This window comes from Rhincodon typus, chromosome 28 (assembly GCF_021869965.1).
Source record: "Rhincodon typus isolate 14 chromosome 28, sRhiTyp1.1, whole genome shotgun sequence".
In the NCBI taxonomy this organism is placed as follows: domain Eukaryota; kingdom Metazoa; phylum Chordata; class Chondrichthyes; order Orectolobiformes; family Rhincodontidae; genus Rhincodon; species Rhincodon typus.
Window position 1 is genome coordinate 14,794,835 of NC_063359.1, and position 16,370 is coordinate 14,811,204.

The following is a 16,370-nucleotide window of genomic DNA, read 5'->3' on the forward strand; positions in this document are numbered from 1 at the left end:
TTATGAATAGCACTATATAAATGCAAATCTTTACTTTCTGCCACATACAATAGCGTACTTAGCCTCTAAAACTAAGAACCACATGAAGTCTTGTTATGACCAACAGACAGTCTTTTCCCCAGGGAGACAAGCAGGAGGCTGGAAGAACAACCAAGCCAGGCAGCATCTGGAAAGGAAAGGAGCAGTCAATGTTTCGGGTATTAGCCTTCTTCAGGATTGGATCTAGGGGTAGGGAGAGCTGCAAATAAAGACAAGGAGGGGTGGAGGGTTGGTAGGGGAATGGTGGTGATGGGTGAACATTGATAGTAGGTATGACCTGGTTGGTCAATGGACGGCATGAATCCAGTTAGTAGAAGGAAGGGAGGGTCACCAGCCACCAACTGGATTCATCCCTCCCATCAACCAACCAGGTTGTACATGCTACCATTGTCCACCTTATCACCACCATTCCACTACCACCCCTCCCCCGTTTTCTTTATTTGCAGCTCCACCTACCCCCAAATCCAGTCCTGAAGAAGGGTAATACCCGAAACATTGACTGCTCCTTCCCTTCAGATGCTGCCTGGCTTGCTGTGTTCTTCCAGCCTCCTGTTTGTCTACCTTGGATTCCAGCACCTGCAGTTTTGCTTAGTCTTTTCCCAGGTTAGGGGAGTCCAAAACTGAAGGATATAGGTTTAAGGTGAGAGGGGAAAGTTTTAAAGGGACCTAAGGGGCTACTTTTTTCACACAGAGGGTGGTGCGTATATGTAATAAGCTGCCAGAGGAAGTGGTGGAGGCTGATACAATTACAATATTTGAAAGGCATCTGGATGGGTATATGAATCGGAAGAGTTTAGAGGAATATGGCCAAATGCTGGCAAATGAGACTAGATTAATTTAGGATATCTGGTCAGCATGGACGAGTTGGACCAAAGGGCTTTTTCCATGCTGTGCAGCTCTATGACTCTATGACTCTAAGTACTTTTGAATTGTATACTATTGCAATGTAGGAAACATGGTATCCAATATGTACACAGCAAAATAACAGTGTGATAATGAACAATCTATTTTTAGGATGTGATCGAGGATAAATATTGACCAGAACAAAGGGAATAACTGCCTTGCTTTTCTTCCAAATAGTGCCATGGAATCTTGTATAAGCAATTAGATACAATTAGATTGAGTCCCAATTTAATGTCACATCCGAATTATAGAATCTAAGACAATGCAGTGTTCCATCAGTATTGCATTGGACTGTCAGTGTTGTTTATTTTGCCCAAGCCTTGGAGTGAACTTCAATCTAGAACCTTGACACTGAACAGCGAGAGTGCTACCAATAAACAGTGCTCTGTTTAAACTCAGAGATTCTGTGCCCTTGATGTATTCCATAATCTGAGAATCATCTGAGCATTTGCTGTGAATTGATTAAAGTTACATTGTGATGTGCAATTTGTGCTTTCTTTGACCTGATATGGTGCCAGGTGGGTGAGGGACAGGGGTATCAGATGCAAAAGAATGGGGGAACCATCTTAATAGTTACCTCATAGTTAAAATAGGTTTTAACGCTCTCATTTTTCCTTTGCAATTATTAAGCTTCAATCAGTCAGAATTATCCGATGTCTCCCACTCTACTAGGTGTGGACATATTTTAAAACATTCCAGACACTAGGTAAATGCCCATCTGAAGTTTCAACTTCCTCGACAATTCCCATAGAATCAGCTTGGACTTCCAGAATGTCCTAGTACACAATTCCAGACTACTCCGCAGCAACAACTATCTTCCTATCGGAAGATCTGTTTAAGGTGTATTCCCAGGTGACCAAAAGTGAGTTAACAACTTTTCTGAAGATCATTCCAGATATGACATACATATCAAGTATGCCTGTGTCCCTCGCCCACCTGGTCCCCTAACTGCCTCACCCATTTGCCACCTTAGCCCTCCTGCAGGCTGTGGCACAGTGGTTGTGTCATTAGGCTAGTAATCCAGGTGAATGTTGCGGGGACATGAGTTTGAGTCCCATCTTGGCAGATGGTTAAAATGCAAATACAATTGGAATTGAAAGCTCATTTAATGGAAACCATGTAAACATTAGTGATTGTAAAAGAAGAAATCTGGTTCACTAAGATCCTTTAGGGAAGAAACTCAGCTGTCCTTATTTGGTCTGGATTACATGTGATTCCAGACCCCTAACAATGTGAGTGAATCTTAAATGTTCTCTGAAATGGCAGCGCAAGCCATTTGATTCAAGAGTGAAAATGTGCAACAATATTCACATCCCATGCAGAAGTAAAAACACACTCATCTTCTACTCACCTCACTAGTGCACTTGCACCTCCCCCGCCTGGCACCTTAGCCATCCTCTGATTAATTATTTCCAGTACTTGGCATTTCAGGAGATTTAGCTGTTGGATGACTAGAAATAGTAGAGGCATTATTTTTTCACTAAATGTGTTTGAATGTAAAGGAGAACCCCAGATGCAGTGCATCAAGTAAGCAGGGGCAAGGAGAATCTCATGCCCACAATAGAACTTGCCATCTTTTATTACATAAACGTAATGTGGCATTCTCTGTCATGTTATCTGCCAATTCAACCTTCCTCTATGCAGAGGGTCCCTTAGTCCAGTAAAAGGAAAACCTGCATTCATTTAATTCTTTGTTGCTAAGATATTGTACAAAATTATTTGACAACTCATTTCTCTTTTGAGAAATAGATGTGCTTTAAAAAAAAACCTTCTCACTGAGTTCGGTAACTGAATGTTCATCATTCTCTTGTCCCATTTTAAGGGCTGGAATTTCAAGTCAGTCAGTGTCACAAAACAAGTAACATCTAATCGGCCTCATGTTCCGCACAATGTCTGATATTAAATTCCATTGACTACAATAGAGCTGAACCTCAGGTGCCATGTATAATGATGGTATCATCCATTTCTTGCCATGACACAAGATGAATTTCTATCCTAAGATGTTTTCTTTGCGCTGCCCCAATTATGGCCCTTAATCTCAGCCTCTGCAATGACACACTCCACTGCAACAAAATCATCCATTTCTCACACCGTTCTTCATTCTGAGTATTAGAATTCAACTCATGCCGAATCATGCTCTCACTCATAAAGAACAGCTTTCAGGTTGACTGATCCTCTTTCACGTCCTACAGCTGCACTACGACCTTTCACCTGTTGCTTGAACCAGTCCAAAATCTTGAATGTGAGAGGATAGACTTCTGACCTATAGCACCATCGGGTAAGTACAACCTGCTTCTCTCCTCAGGTTAGGTATTGTGAAATAAGTGGATATCTTGGTTCAACACCTGTTATATAAGCCTTCCATGCCTTTGGCCTCGATATTAACCCTCCAGAGAGGTAAATGAGCAGCAGTGGAAGGTGTGCACTTAATGGGAAATTACTCATCAAAATAAAATACTCTCAACATGTTTTGTTCAAGCTTTTTCTTTCCAACAGCAGATGGAAGGACATCCCACCATGAAAAGGTAGTGCACTCAATCAACATATTTAAGCTGGGGTTTCCAAATGCAATTGGGAGTATATTACATAAAGCTGTCAAGCAAATATTGAGAGTTCCTTTGTTCTGGTTAAACTTCAAAGACTAAAAGGAATTGTGGGGTCACCGGAGCACAATCCCAAGTGCAGCAGTTCTTCGGTAGCTCAATCTAAAGAAATCCAATTGTAATTTATGTCACTGAGTTTACTATTGGTCAAGTTGGTGAAATTTTGAACAGTATATTATTTTGCACCAGAGGAGTTAGGAGCATGGGTAAAGGATTCTGAAAAATATTACAGTTTACTCTATCCATGCTCATGTTATTTTTAATAAGCTGCATTATGTAATTCCTATCTTAAGCCACAGTATGATAAATGTGCTTATTTTCCTGCTTTCAGAAGTCTAGCCAGCCCTGGGTGGGCTTGTAATGTCACTGCTGAACTAAATTTAACAGTGAGGGTTTCTGTTTGATCCCTTGTCTCTCCTTGTTGTTGAATTTTGGATGTATAAAGTTATGTAAGCTAAAATGTCCACAATTTTACCAAATCGGTGATTCTGATGCTGATTGGCACGGTGGCTCAGTGGTTAGCACTGCTGCCTCACAGCACCAGGGACCCGGTTTGATACAAGCCTCAGGTGACTGCCTGTGTGGAGTTTGCACATTCTCCCCGTGTTTGCATGGGTTTCCTCTGGGTGCTCCGGTTTCCTCCCACAGTCCAAAGATGTGCAGGTTAGGTGGATTGGCCATGCTAATGCCCATAGTGTTCAGGGATGTGTAGATTAGGTGCATTTATAGGGGGATGGGTCTGGGTGGGATGCTCTGAGGGTTGGTGTGGACTTGTTGGGCCAAAGGGTCTGTTTCCACACTGTAGGGACTCTATTCTATGGATTCTATTCCATTCTAAAATTGCATAATCTCTAAGAAACAGCACCAAGAAAATTTTCTTCTACAAGTTTCCACTCAGAACCTGCCATGAGCCAGCACGACTGGGCAACATTCTAAATGTAACTTTTCTTTTTTAAAAGTTTATTTTAAAATATATCTGTATTCAATGGTAATAACTTGATGCAATTTAATAAATAAAACTAAAGACAAGTTTGTCACTCCCTGTGAATAACCCAATTTTAAATGATTGAAAATGACTTTGAATCAATCCATAGAGTGATCTGCTCATATTGGATTTGCTAGATACTCTCTTTTTTCTTCTTAGAATAACCAGTTGTCAATAGGTAAAAATTTGAGGAATTTTATTAAGAAGCAATAACAGTTACATTCTGGTTGCCGAGAATAAGAGTATAACTGCGTTAATTCTAGGTTCGACATGCATTTTTAAACATTAAGATGCTGATAGTTTTATCAAATTACATTTCGTTTTTAAGCCTCAGCAACACAATAAGCAAGTTACAACATGACATTCCATCAGTAAATCACTTGACTTGAACCCTTGCAACATCATTTAGGTTCGGTTTGTAGTAATTGTGTACGTGCTTAGTTAAGCTGTTCAACACTCTGTTTATCACATAACTCTATTACCAACTGAAACAAATTTACTTGTTATATGATATTAACTCAACCAGTTAAGCTGCTTTATTATATGTCACTCAACCCTATTAGCAGCAGAAACAAATTTAACTATTATATGATATTAACTCAGTCAGATAAGCTGTTTTCCTCGATCCCCACATTTTCTCACTTTTGATTCTTCCCAAACAGAATCAAGCAAGCAAAGCAAGCTAAAAATAATATGTAGAGTTCTTAGGGCATTGGCGAACTGCAACATATCGAACTTTAGGCCTTAGCAGTTGTTGAATACAACATCTAAGCAACATGAAAGCAATTACGAAAAGACAAACTATGGTGCCCTGCTCTATTGACGTACCCAATGATCCCAACCAGCCAGTTGCCCAGCTCCACAGGATCAAAGATGGGGGTTGTTTAAGTTTGTCATGGATATGGTCAACCAAGTCAATTATCTCCTCAGAGTTATCAGGGATATAGGTGCAACATTCCTGACCTATGAGGGCACAGCTGCCATCTTTCTTCGCTGAGATCCAGTTCAGAGCTATACAATTCTGTATAGAGGTAGATCATAGGGCAATCATTTCACATTAATCCTACCAAGGGCCTGAGAGGTGTCATTGGCTATGTATTCTCAGATAGCTGCCTAATTGATAGATTCTCTGGCTAGCTTGGCGGTTCCGTACAGGGGTAGCAGAATAGCAAAGAATCGTTCTGTTTTCTGTGATGGCACATTTATATACCGTCGAGTGAGAGAGGTCATAAATGTGACATGTAAATGGGACTACAAACGCAAGGAGCCTGTCCACGGTGGCGGGGGTGGGGGGTAGATGCTGGTGGTGGTGGTGCAACCAGGCATATGCTTTGTATCCACAATCGGAATACATGCCATTGTATGGGACAAACCAAGTTATATAGTCAAAAAACCAGACATGGTCAAAAGTTCCCGCTGATGTGAGGTTAATAAAATTAAGTTTACCTGGAGGCTAAGCATCAGGTGTGACATTAAAATATTGGGTACAATTACTGTGACCTGCAAACCAATCCCTAGGCTCAAATCTAGTGATGCAAATAGAAAGTACCAGTTTTCCTACCCTTGATGTATTAGTGATAGTGACAAATGGTGGGGTATGGGAGGTATTAAATTGAGGTTGATACCAACGTTCAAATGCTGAAAAGCTGTACCCTGCTGATTCCTACTTGTTTCGGGTGCCTTCAGTGTCCACCCAATATATCCGCCTCTCTGCAGAAGATGTGGCAGCCGTGCAAGCACCAGCCATTAGGGATTCGTTCTAGTGAATGACCCATTCTGCCACTTCAGGCATATTAAAAGGAATGGGTCTCGGGGGATACTGCCCTTTGAATGTATGGGAATGTGAAAGCAAACCCAGCAGCTGGGGACAGTAGTACGCTCAGCATAAACATAAGACATATACCAGAAGGTGTTTACAATGAGTTCACAAGAAGAACCCTGCTGCAAGGGTGATCTGTGTAGTCATGAGTCATAAAAGTAACAGCATCTTCATGATGGATCGGGGGCCTTGGTTGTCTTAATGTGAGATGTGTGATTCCAAGCTTTCTTGCCTCGTACCTTGACAGCTGATGCTATTGCAAGGAAAACTCGATATGGCCCTTCCCACTTGGCACCCAGTGGCTCTTTATGTATTTTCGTATTGTAGACCCACATTCCGGGGCCTTTATTGTGTCTGCCCTCAGGGAGATCTCCCCAAGCCACTGACACCTATTGGGAAGCAGAACTGACAGCATTGGTTAGATCCTGATATTATTTTAACAAAGAGTCACTTAGTAAATAGCAATCCACTGCCGTAAGGTCTCCTGTGCCAGATAAAGACATGGGTTGGCTAGTTATCAACTCAAAAGGACTCAGGCCCGTGGTTCTGTTTGGGGTGGCTTGAATGCTACATAGGACCAGAGGTAGATCTTGAGGCCAAGGCAATCCTTCTTGATGATAATTAGCTAGGCATCGTTTCAGAGTTCGATTTGTGAGTTCCATCTGTCCTGATGACTGAGGGTGATTAGGGCAGTGCAAGACCCACTTAATATTTCAGCAGTCTGCACACTTCCTGGCACACTACACCTGCAAAATGAGTCCCTTGATCCGAGTCTGTACTACTCAGGACTCCCCATCGGGAGCAACTGGTTTATCTGCATCTCTTTGCCTCCAGACACCATTTTCCCATAACTTAATCCCTGCTTCAATCCATGTCTGCTTCTCCTTGAGAGCATTGTTCCTACGTGGTCTTTAAGTCCTCCGCTCCTCCCACCTCACTGACCAATCCCCACCACTCCCTACTTGCACTCACCTATCACCATCCCCATCCCTCCTCTCTCTATTTATTTCAGAGCTCCCATCCCCGTCCCCCATTTCTGAAAAAGGGTTCCAACCTGAAACGTCAACTTTCCTGCTCCCCGGATGCTGCCTGACCTGCTGTGCACCTCCAGCTCCACACTGTGTTATCTTTAAGTCCTGTAACTTGTTTGTGAGGGTTTGTATTTTGGGTTTTGTTGATCCACTAGAGCAGTTCCCCTTGGTCAGCTAAGACATTGCTTAGTGCTTCCATGGTGTTCTGTCAGGTATGAGCTTTACATTTCAAAGCTGAAACTTTTTGTGGCAATTATATAGCATTAAGAAGGTCTCATATTTCATCCCCGTTTCAGACTGGTGTTCTGGCTGCTGTAAGGAATCCCCTTTTCTGTCACAAGGGTCTGAAATCATGGGCTATTCCAAACACATAGCGAGTCTCTATAAATATTTGCAGTTATTCCCTCCGCTATTTACAGGTTTCTGTAAGTGCTCATAGTTCCGCCTGTTGTGCTGCGGTGCCCACAGGCAAGCTGCCTTGCGCTACCACTTCGTGTAAGGTGGTAATGGCCCAGCCTGCTTTCTGTATGCCATTCTAAACAAACAAAGAGCCATCTGTAAAAAGGACTAAGTCCAGATTCTGCAAAGCCTCTCCTGCTGCCCGAGCTGCCTCATCTAAATGCTGCAGAATTTCTACACAATCATTTCAACATCATTGGTCTCTTCCCCTCCTACCCCCTTTGGTCCTCTGAAATCAGGAGCAGAGTAGCGGGATTGACCGGTCTAGTGTGAATGACGGCGCTTCCAAGAGGGTAGTCCAGAATGTCCGTTGGGCCGCTGTCACCTGGGAGACCTGATTCATGGACAACATAGGTGGCACGGTGGCTGAGTAGTTAGCACTGCTGCCTCACAGCGCCAGGGACCCAGGTTCAATTCCACCCTCGAGCAACTGTCTGTGCGGAGTTTGCACGTTCTCCCCATGTCTGCGTGGGTTTCCTCACACAGTCCAAAGATGTGCAGGCTGGGTGGATTGGTTGTGCTAAATTGTCCCATAGTGTTCAGGGATGTGTAGATTCAGAGGGTGAAAGGGGGATGGGTCTGGAAGAAATGCTCTGAGGGTCGGTGTGGACTTGTTCGGCCGAAGGGCCTCTTTCCACGCTGTAGGGAATCTATGATTCTACGATTCTATGCCATGAACTGTGTGACAACCCATAATAATCAACTTCTGATCAAGTACGATAGGTGCCATGGCCATCACAGCCCTACATGTAGTTTCCATGGCTCTCAGGCATCTACTCCATCCTGGAACCACCCTACCCAGCCAAGTGGAATAATAGCCAATGGGTCACTGCCTGTCACCATGCTCCTGTGTGAATATAGCTTTCATGTGACTGTCCTTCTCGTGTACATAGAGGGTAAATGGTCTCCTGTTATTGGGGATGCCCAAAGCTGGGGCTGAGCACAAAGCAGTTTTGAATTGTTGGAAGGCAGAACGCTGCTCTGGGATGAGTGTAACAGCTTCCTTGGACTCCCTCTCTCAAATTTCGTAGATTATTCAGAGGCTGAGCTAACTGTGTATAACTATCAATCCAGTTTTGGTTGAAATTACAAAGGCCCAGAAAAGATCTCAATTCCTGAATAGTGGTGGGTTATTTGGCTGTTTGAATAGCAGCTGTGTCATTTCACATTTTCCTGCTGAAATCTTTTGTCCCCAAGTATTCTACTTCTTGTTGGACAATTTGCACCTTCTTAAGGTTGGCCTTATGGCCACAGGAGTGTAAATGGTCAAGGAAGATGCGTGAATCCTCCTTATGTTTTCCCTCTGTCTGGGATGCTGTTAGAATATCATCCATGTATCGAATTACTGTAGATACCATTGGACGTAATTCCCGCAAATGATTTTGCAAAGCCATACGGAATACAGTAAAGCCACTGTGAAAGCTCTGCAGATGTGTCCAGGTATACTGTTGTTGTTGGACGGTAAAAGCAAGACATGGTTGTACCTCAGGGACCAAGGGAACAGACCGGAATCCAATGACCATGTCTATCACCGAAAAGTATTTGTGATCCAGCGAGAGAGAGTTAAAAATGGTAGAGGGATTGGCAACCAAGGGTGCTTTTTGACCAATACACTGGGTCGGTCTCCTGTAGTCTACTGTCAGACGCCAGGTTCTGTCCTGCCTTTTAACTGACCATACCAGACTATTAGATGAACTATGGACTTTTAGTAGTACACCTTGCCGTTCTAATCATTTGATTACAGGTATTGGAGGCGGGACTAATGTTTGATACATGGTGGGGCAACTGCGGTAAAAGTGACTAGAGTCATCTTTAACAGACTGCAGTCATTTTTATCCTTCACCCAAATGGGATGATTCTGCCATTCTTCCTGTTTGAGGTGTTGTATTGACCATGTAACATGATCATCCTCAAAATGTAGTGATAAATTTATCTGGGTTAAGGCATTCATTCCCAATAGGGCTTGTTGCACAGGCCCAACCCATAAAAATGCCGAGATCTAGTGCGGTCCCAATTGTATTGGCAATGGTTTTTCTGAGAAATCGTCCTGTTTTCCTCCCAACTCCAACTGCGCTCCTCCATTCACCATCAAAGGGCAAATTAGTCCGTCAATTAAAGGCAAACACATCAATTCAGCTCCAGTGTCCAAAAGGCAATCAATTTCCCTATTGCCCACCCCCATCGAAATATAACCGCCATCTGGACTTTATTTTGAAGCTGCTAAAAAAGGGGCTAAGAGGTGGGAAGTGGGCTATTATTGCTTTTTGTGAGGTTTAAGAGAGCTTCCTGGTGCTTGGCAGATAGTCCCTAATGTGTTCCAATAACACCTGTTCGGCCAGAGGGTTTTTCTGGGTTTTAGGTTTCAGTTTAGAAGTGGATTTACCTGCAGTCATTTTCTTTTTGAACAGGCATGTTTTTGCCCGATGTCATTCTTGGCCACAATTGTGACATTTGGAGACATTTAAGCGACTCTTGGATAGGCACATGGATGATAGTATAATATAGGGTATGCAGGATAGTTTGATCTTAGTAGGATAATAGGTCGACACAACATCGTGGGCCGGAGGGTCTGTACTGTGCTGTACTGTTGTATGTTGATCTAGAGTGTTCAATGCAGACTGCCATGAAACACTCTGTGTAATCTTTCAATTCCACATTTCCTCTTTGCTGGCAAGCTGAAATCTTATTCCAGCCAGTTTTCGGGGGGAGGGTGCATAATCCTTCAACTAGTTTCTAATAGCTTTCCATCCATCATCAAGGTCTTGCCCATTTTCACCCAATTTCCCTTTCACCTCCCTTGCAAGTTTCCTGCCAGTGTTACCTCTGTGGCTCAGTGGTTAGCACTGCTGCCTCCCAGCGCCAGGAACCCAGGTTCAATTCTGCCCTCGGGTGAGTATGTATGTATATGGATGTATAGATTAGGGGGATGGGTCTGGGTGGGATGCTCCCAGGGTCAGTGGGGGCTTATTGGGCTGAAGGGCCTGTTTCCACACTGTAGGGATACTATGATGATGGACAATATTTGTACTCCATCTGTAGGATGGAGACTGTATATATTTTTAAGTTTTTCCAATTAATTCCATGTTTTCATACCTCCTCTTTTTGGATGGGGTAGGTCTTTAGACCACCTTTCGACCAACTTGGGGTTGGCAGGTTTGTGGTCTGCCCATTGTGTGTATAATTTTGACTGTACTCTTTTTATCTTTTGTTTTTTCTTCTTTCTGGCTCATAGTCTGTACCGGACATAAATTAAAGGCCCATTGGTTTTTTGCCCTTGTTATCGGAATCATCAGAATCGCTGTCAGCAAAGTTGTGTCCCTCAATTTCATTCAGGGTTTGAACCATAGGTTCACATTCCGAGTAGTGAGGAGCAGGAGGGGCACTTGGATAAGGAGGGAGTGATGGAACATTAGGCAGGCTAGAGCTGGAGTTTGCCTCCCTTTCCTTTTGGAGTTCCAATTTTGTAAGTTTTTAGTTCAGTGCAGACCACTTTTAATTGGTCTTTTAGATTATTAATTTTATGGTCATGTTTAGATTTCTTAATAATTTCTTGTCAGTTTCTGACTTGTTGCATTACACATAAAGACCAGCAAATCTGTTCTTTGTCTTTAACCCAATCACATTTAATGACATCCAGGGACCATAGCCCTGTGGAGTTTCCATACTTTTGGTCAACGTTGTAGAAAGGTCAAATTGTTGTTCAAGGTGTTCTTTTAAATTTTGGAGAAGTTCGTCCTCAGATATATTGGGAGCAGCCAGCCCGCTTTTAACGGTCGTACGTGACTCGGATTTAGACATCCTGAAACAATGTTTTTATGTTTCTGATATTACAGCCGTAGGGCCATAGGTCCTTTATGACCATCTGGATGTCTAGTTTTTTGCTATGGGTTCGCGTTTTCTATTGGCCGTAAGGTTCTTTTAGTAGAATCGTGTGTTGGACTGTCCCTGAAAATCCTTTCCATGAATGCAGTTTTACTAAAAGAGGAGTCCTTACCTCGGGGCACCGATGGGTGTATGGGACGTTCTCAAGGTCTCTGCAGTCTTTATGAATCCTGACAATGCACCAAGTTGTTGGATACTTTTTTTCTTCTTAGAATGACCATTTATCAATACGTAAAAATTCAGGGATTTTCATTGAGAAACAGTGGCAGTTACATCCTGGTTGACGAGAATAAGTGTGTGACTGCGTTGATTCCAGGTTCGGCTTACATTTTTAAGCAATAAGACGCTGATAGCTTTATTAAATTACATTTTGTTTTCAAGTCTTAGCAACACAATAAGCCAATTACAACAGGACGTTCGATCAGTAGGTCACTTGACTTGAACCCTTGCGACATGGGGTAGGTTCAGTTTGTAGTATTTGTGTACATGCTTAGATAAGCTGTTAAGCACTCTGTTTGTCACATAACCCTACTAGCAGCATAAACAAATTTAACTGTTATATGATGTTAACTCAACCAGATAAGCTGTTTTCTTATATCCCCACAGGCTGTTAAAGTCAGTGTATTAGTAAATTAGGAAATGTCTCTGTTCAAAAGATTTCCAAATGTTCTTATCATATCTTTGCACCCAGCTTAATTTTTTAGGCTTCATCTTAGGCCTGAAAAAATAGCTAATTAATACATTCTAGATGTTTGGATTGAAATGCAAACAGATTCTGGAGGGATCCTAGAAGGATCACCCATTTGAGACAGGTGAGAAGAAAGGGGCTGTAGATGATGTTGAGGCAGGGTAGTTAAGTGTACTCAAGGCAGAGATAGGCAGATGTGCAATCAGTAAGGGAATCAAGGGTTGTGGGGTTTAGGCAGCAAAAGAGAGTTGAGCATCATCAGATCAACCCATGAACTCATTGAAAAGTGAAGCAAACTCATTGGCTTATGTTCTTCTGGTTTTCGGAATGTCTTGGTATTTGAACAACATTAGGATGTCTCCCAGGGGAAAATAAGCTCAAAGTAGATGAGAATGCAAGACCAATTCAGCATCACCTGAGGAAAGTTCTTCAAGCGCAGCCTGAAAGACAAGATAGAAGAGATGGAAAAGATGGCAGTAATCAAGATAGAGACAGCTCCTTCAGAGTGGATTAGCAGCACGGGGGTAGTGAAACAACGTGGAAAGCTGTGAGCATGCATCTACCCAAAGGGACTAAGTAAAGCTTTGATTCACTTCCTCAAAGCAACATTTGAAGGAATTTTGCCACAACTTGCAAATGCAAAAATCTTCACTACCTTAGATGCAAAGGATTGTTACTGGCAAGTTAATCTGGATAGAAGTTTTCTATGCACATTCTGGATAGCCTTTGGGAAATACAGATGTTGTACATGCCATTTGACATTTCCACTGGTTCAGCATATATCAACACAGACAACGTGAGATAATTAGTAATCTTCCTGGAATGTAAATGTTAGTGAATCTACGGATGTGAAGTCACTGATGACCATGATCCAAATTGAGTGCAACTGCTCAACAGAGCTCAGCAGATGAGCAAGCTGAGCAAGAAAAAATTATAAAAACTGAAAGAACTGCGGATGCTGTAATTCAGGAACAAAAACAAAGTTGCTGGAAAATCTCAGCAGGTCTGGCAGCATCTGTGAAGGAAAAAAGAACAAGAGTTAACGTTTCAGATCCGGTGACCCTTCCTCAGAACTGTCAAGTACTCAAACCACGTAATGGCGGAGAAAAGTCTTTGCCTAGATCCAGTGCAATGAAGAAATGCAGCAATGAACAGATGCGACACTCGTGCACTGGTTTGTTGGATTTGTCAATTATCTGGCAAAGCTCTTTCCAATTTTTCAGTATAGCGTGAACCATTATATCAACTCATGACAAAGTATTGGAGGTGGAAGTAGCACTTGCCAAAATGAAGTAGTAACTGATGCGGTATAAGTACTGAATGGTTATGAAATCAATGGTTAAATCACTTTGTAGTGTGAGGTCCAATGCAGCATGGACGTCCAGTTGTGTTTGCGTCCAGGGCAATAACACAAACAGAATTATGTTATGTCCAACTTGAAGTAAAGTACATTGCCATCATTTGAACATTTTCATCAATGCCTACTTGCAAGTTTTAAAGTGACAGTCAAGTCTGACGACCAATCATTTCAAAGCATTTTCTTCAAGCTGCTATTATCTACTCCAAAGTGTCTGCACAGATTAGAACTTCAATTAGAGAGATACCAATCAGATATCACATACAAGCAAGGGAAGCAGATGCCTATTGCAGACATGCCATTGAGAGCATCACTCTCAATAAATAAAGTGAAGAATGCCTCAGTTGACTGCAATATACTTCAAATTCACCATGAAGCAGCAATTCGTCATGCTCTGGAAATCGTCAGTGCAGCTCAGACTCTGAATATAGCAGCCAAGCACCTTGATCAAATTAAGCAAAGCTACTCAACAATACTCAGCTCTGCAAGTGTTACACAATGCAGTGATGAAAAAGATGGTCCTCAGTTCGTGAGTGAAGAATTCAGTCACTTTGTAACAATTGGGAAATTCAACAGCTCACAGCATCTCCTGGAAAGCTGAAACAGCAATGGAAAATACTAAAATAATCAAAAATCGAGTAAATCCCACAGAGATATATTCGAGGTCATCCTTGAGTGAAGAAACACACTTACTCAGGGCAAGAAAAGTAGTCAGTACAAAGATAAGTGTCACACCACACCCAAAACTATTTTCCCAATAGGAAAACGAAAACTGAAGACGCAACTAGAAGCAGGCACATGTGATAAACTCAAGGTCAATGGCAGAAAGTCAAATTTCATTTCAGTAAAACTGTTGAATCATCAAACAAAGAGTTGGGCTTTGGAGAGTTAGTCAGGGTACAAACCTTCAACACCCTCCACAAAAACTAGACCAAATGGTAATTTGGGACCTGTGGGTAGCAGTTATCACCTCCATTGTGTGAAATGAAGAGAACTTTAAAGTTTTTGAGAAGATTTATAGCTCGGGTTGTGGATGAGGTTATAGACTTGCTGGCTGAGCCGGTGTGTTTGGTTGCAAATGTTTCATCACCCTGCTAGGTAACACAGTCAGTGCGCTTCTGGTAAAGCATCAGTGTTCTGTCCCACTTGTTATTTATTTGCCTTAGTTTGCTGAGGTGGTTGGTATTACTTCCGGTTTTGTTCTTCAGTGGTTTGTACATCGGGTCCAGTTCAATGTGTTTGTTGACGGGGTTCCGGTTGGAATGCCAGGCCTCCAGGAATTCCCTGACATGTTTCTGTCTGGCTTGTGCAATTATGGATGTGTTGTCCCAGTCGAATTTGTGTCCTTCTTTGTCCGTGTGTATTGAGACCAGTGAGAATTGGTCGTTTCTCTTGGTGGCTAATTGGTGTTTGTGTATCTTTATTGTCAGTTTTCTTCCAGTTTGGCCCATGTAATGTTTCTCACAGTCCTTGCATGGTATTTTGTATACTACATTAGTTTTATTGGTTGTGGATATGGGATCCTTTACGTTCATCAGTAGCTGTCGTAGGGTGGTTGTTGGTTTGTGGACTACCCTGATACCTAGGGGTCTGAGTAGTCTTGTGGTCATTTCTGATATGTCCCTGGTGTACTGCAGGGTGACTAGTGTGTCTGGCCGTGTTGTGTCTTCTTGACGTGGTCTGTCATGGAGGTAATGGCGGATTGTACTTTTTGGGTATCCATTCCTTTTAAAAACTCTGTATAAGCACTCCTATTCTGTTTTGAGCAATTCCAGGTTGCTGCAGTGTGTTGTGGCTCGTTTGAATAATGGAGCAATGTTACCTGATGCAGCTCCGTTTATTGGTGTTGGGGTGGTTGCTGGTGTAATTAAGTGTCTGGTCCATATGTGTGGTCTTTCTATATACACTAGTCTGGAGTTCCCCGTTGTTCTTACGTTCTACCATTATGTTCAGGAAGGGTAGTTGATTGTTGTTCTCTTCTTCTTTTGTGAATTTTATTCCAATGAGGATATTGTCTGTATGTCCGTGGGTTTCTTCTAGTCTTGTGCATTTGGTAATCATGAAGGTGTCATCTACATAGCAGACCCAGGATTTGGATTGGATAGTGGAGAGCGCTGTCCATTCTAATCTTTGCATTACCACTTCTGCTATCAGTCCTGATATTAGGGATCCCACTGGTGTTCCATTGATTGTTTAAATATATGGCTATTGAACGTGAAATGTGTTGTTTTCTCTTTATTCTTTATTCATTCACGGGATGCGGGCATCGCTGGCAAGGCAGCATTTATTGCCCCCTCCCTAAGTGCACAGAGGGCGATTAAGAGTCAACCACCTTGCTGTGGGTCCGGAGTCACATGTGTGCCAGACCAGGCAATTTCCTTCCCTAAAGGGCATTAATGAATCAGATGGGTTTTTCACGACAATCGACAATGGATTCACGGTCATCATTAGACTCTTAATTCCAGATATTTATTGAATTCAAATTCCACCATCTGCCGTGGTGGGATTTGAACCCTGGTCCCCAGAACATTATCTGGGTCTTTGGATTAACAGTCCAGTGATAATATCATTCGGCCATCAACTCCCCTGCACAGATCCAGTCGT

At 42.5% G+C, this 16,370-nt stretch overlaps 1 protein-coding gene across 1 annotated transcript in view; it reads left to right on the top strand.

The window, feature by feature from the left end:
• The window catches only part of tncb (tenascin Cb), a 310,123-nt gene that overhangs the window by 121,275 nt on the left and 172,478 nt on the right, over nt 1-16,370 (top strand). Inside the window, exon 4 of the mRNA XM_048613353.1 lies at nt 3,135-3,220. The gene's annotated coding sequence lies outside the window, so the exon portion shown is untranslated. The remainder of the gene's footprint in view (nt 1-3,134; nt 3,221-16,370) is intronic.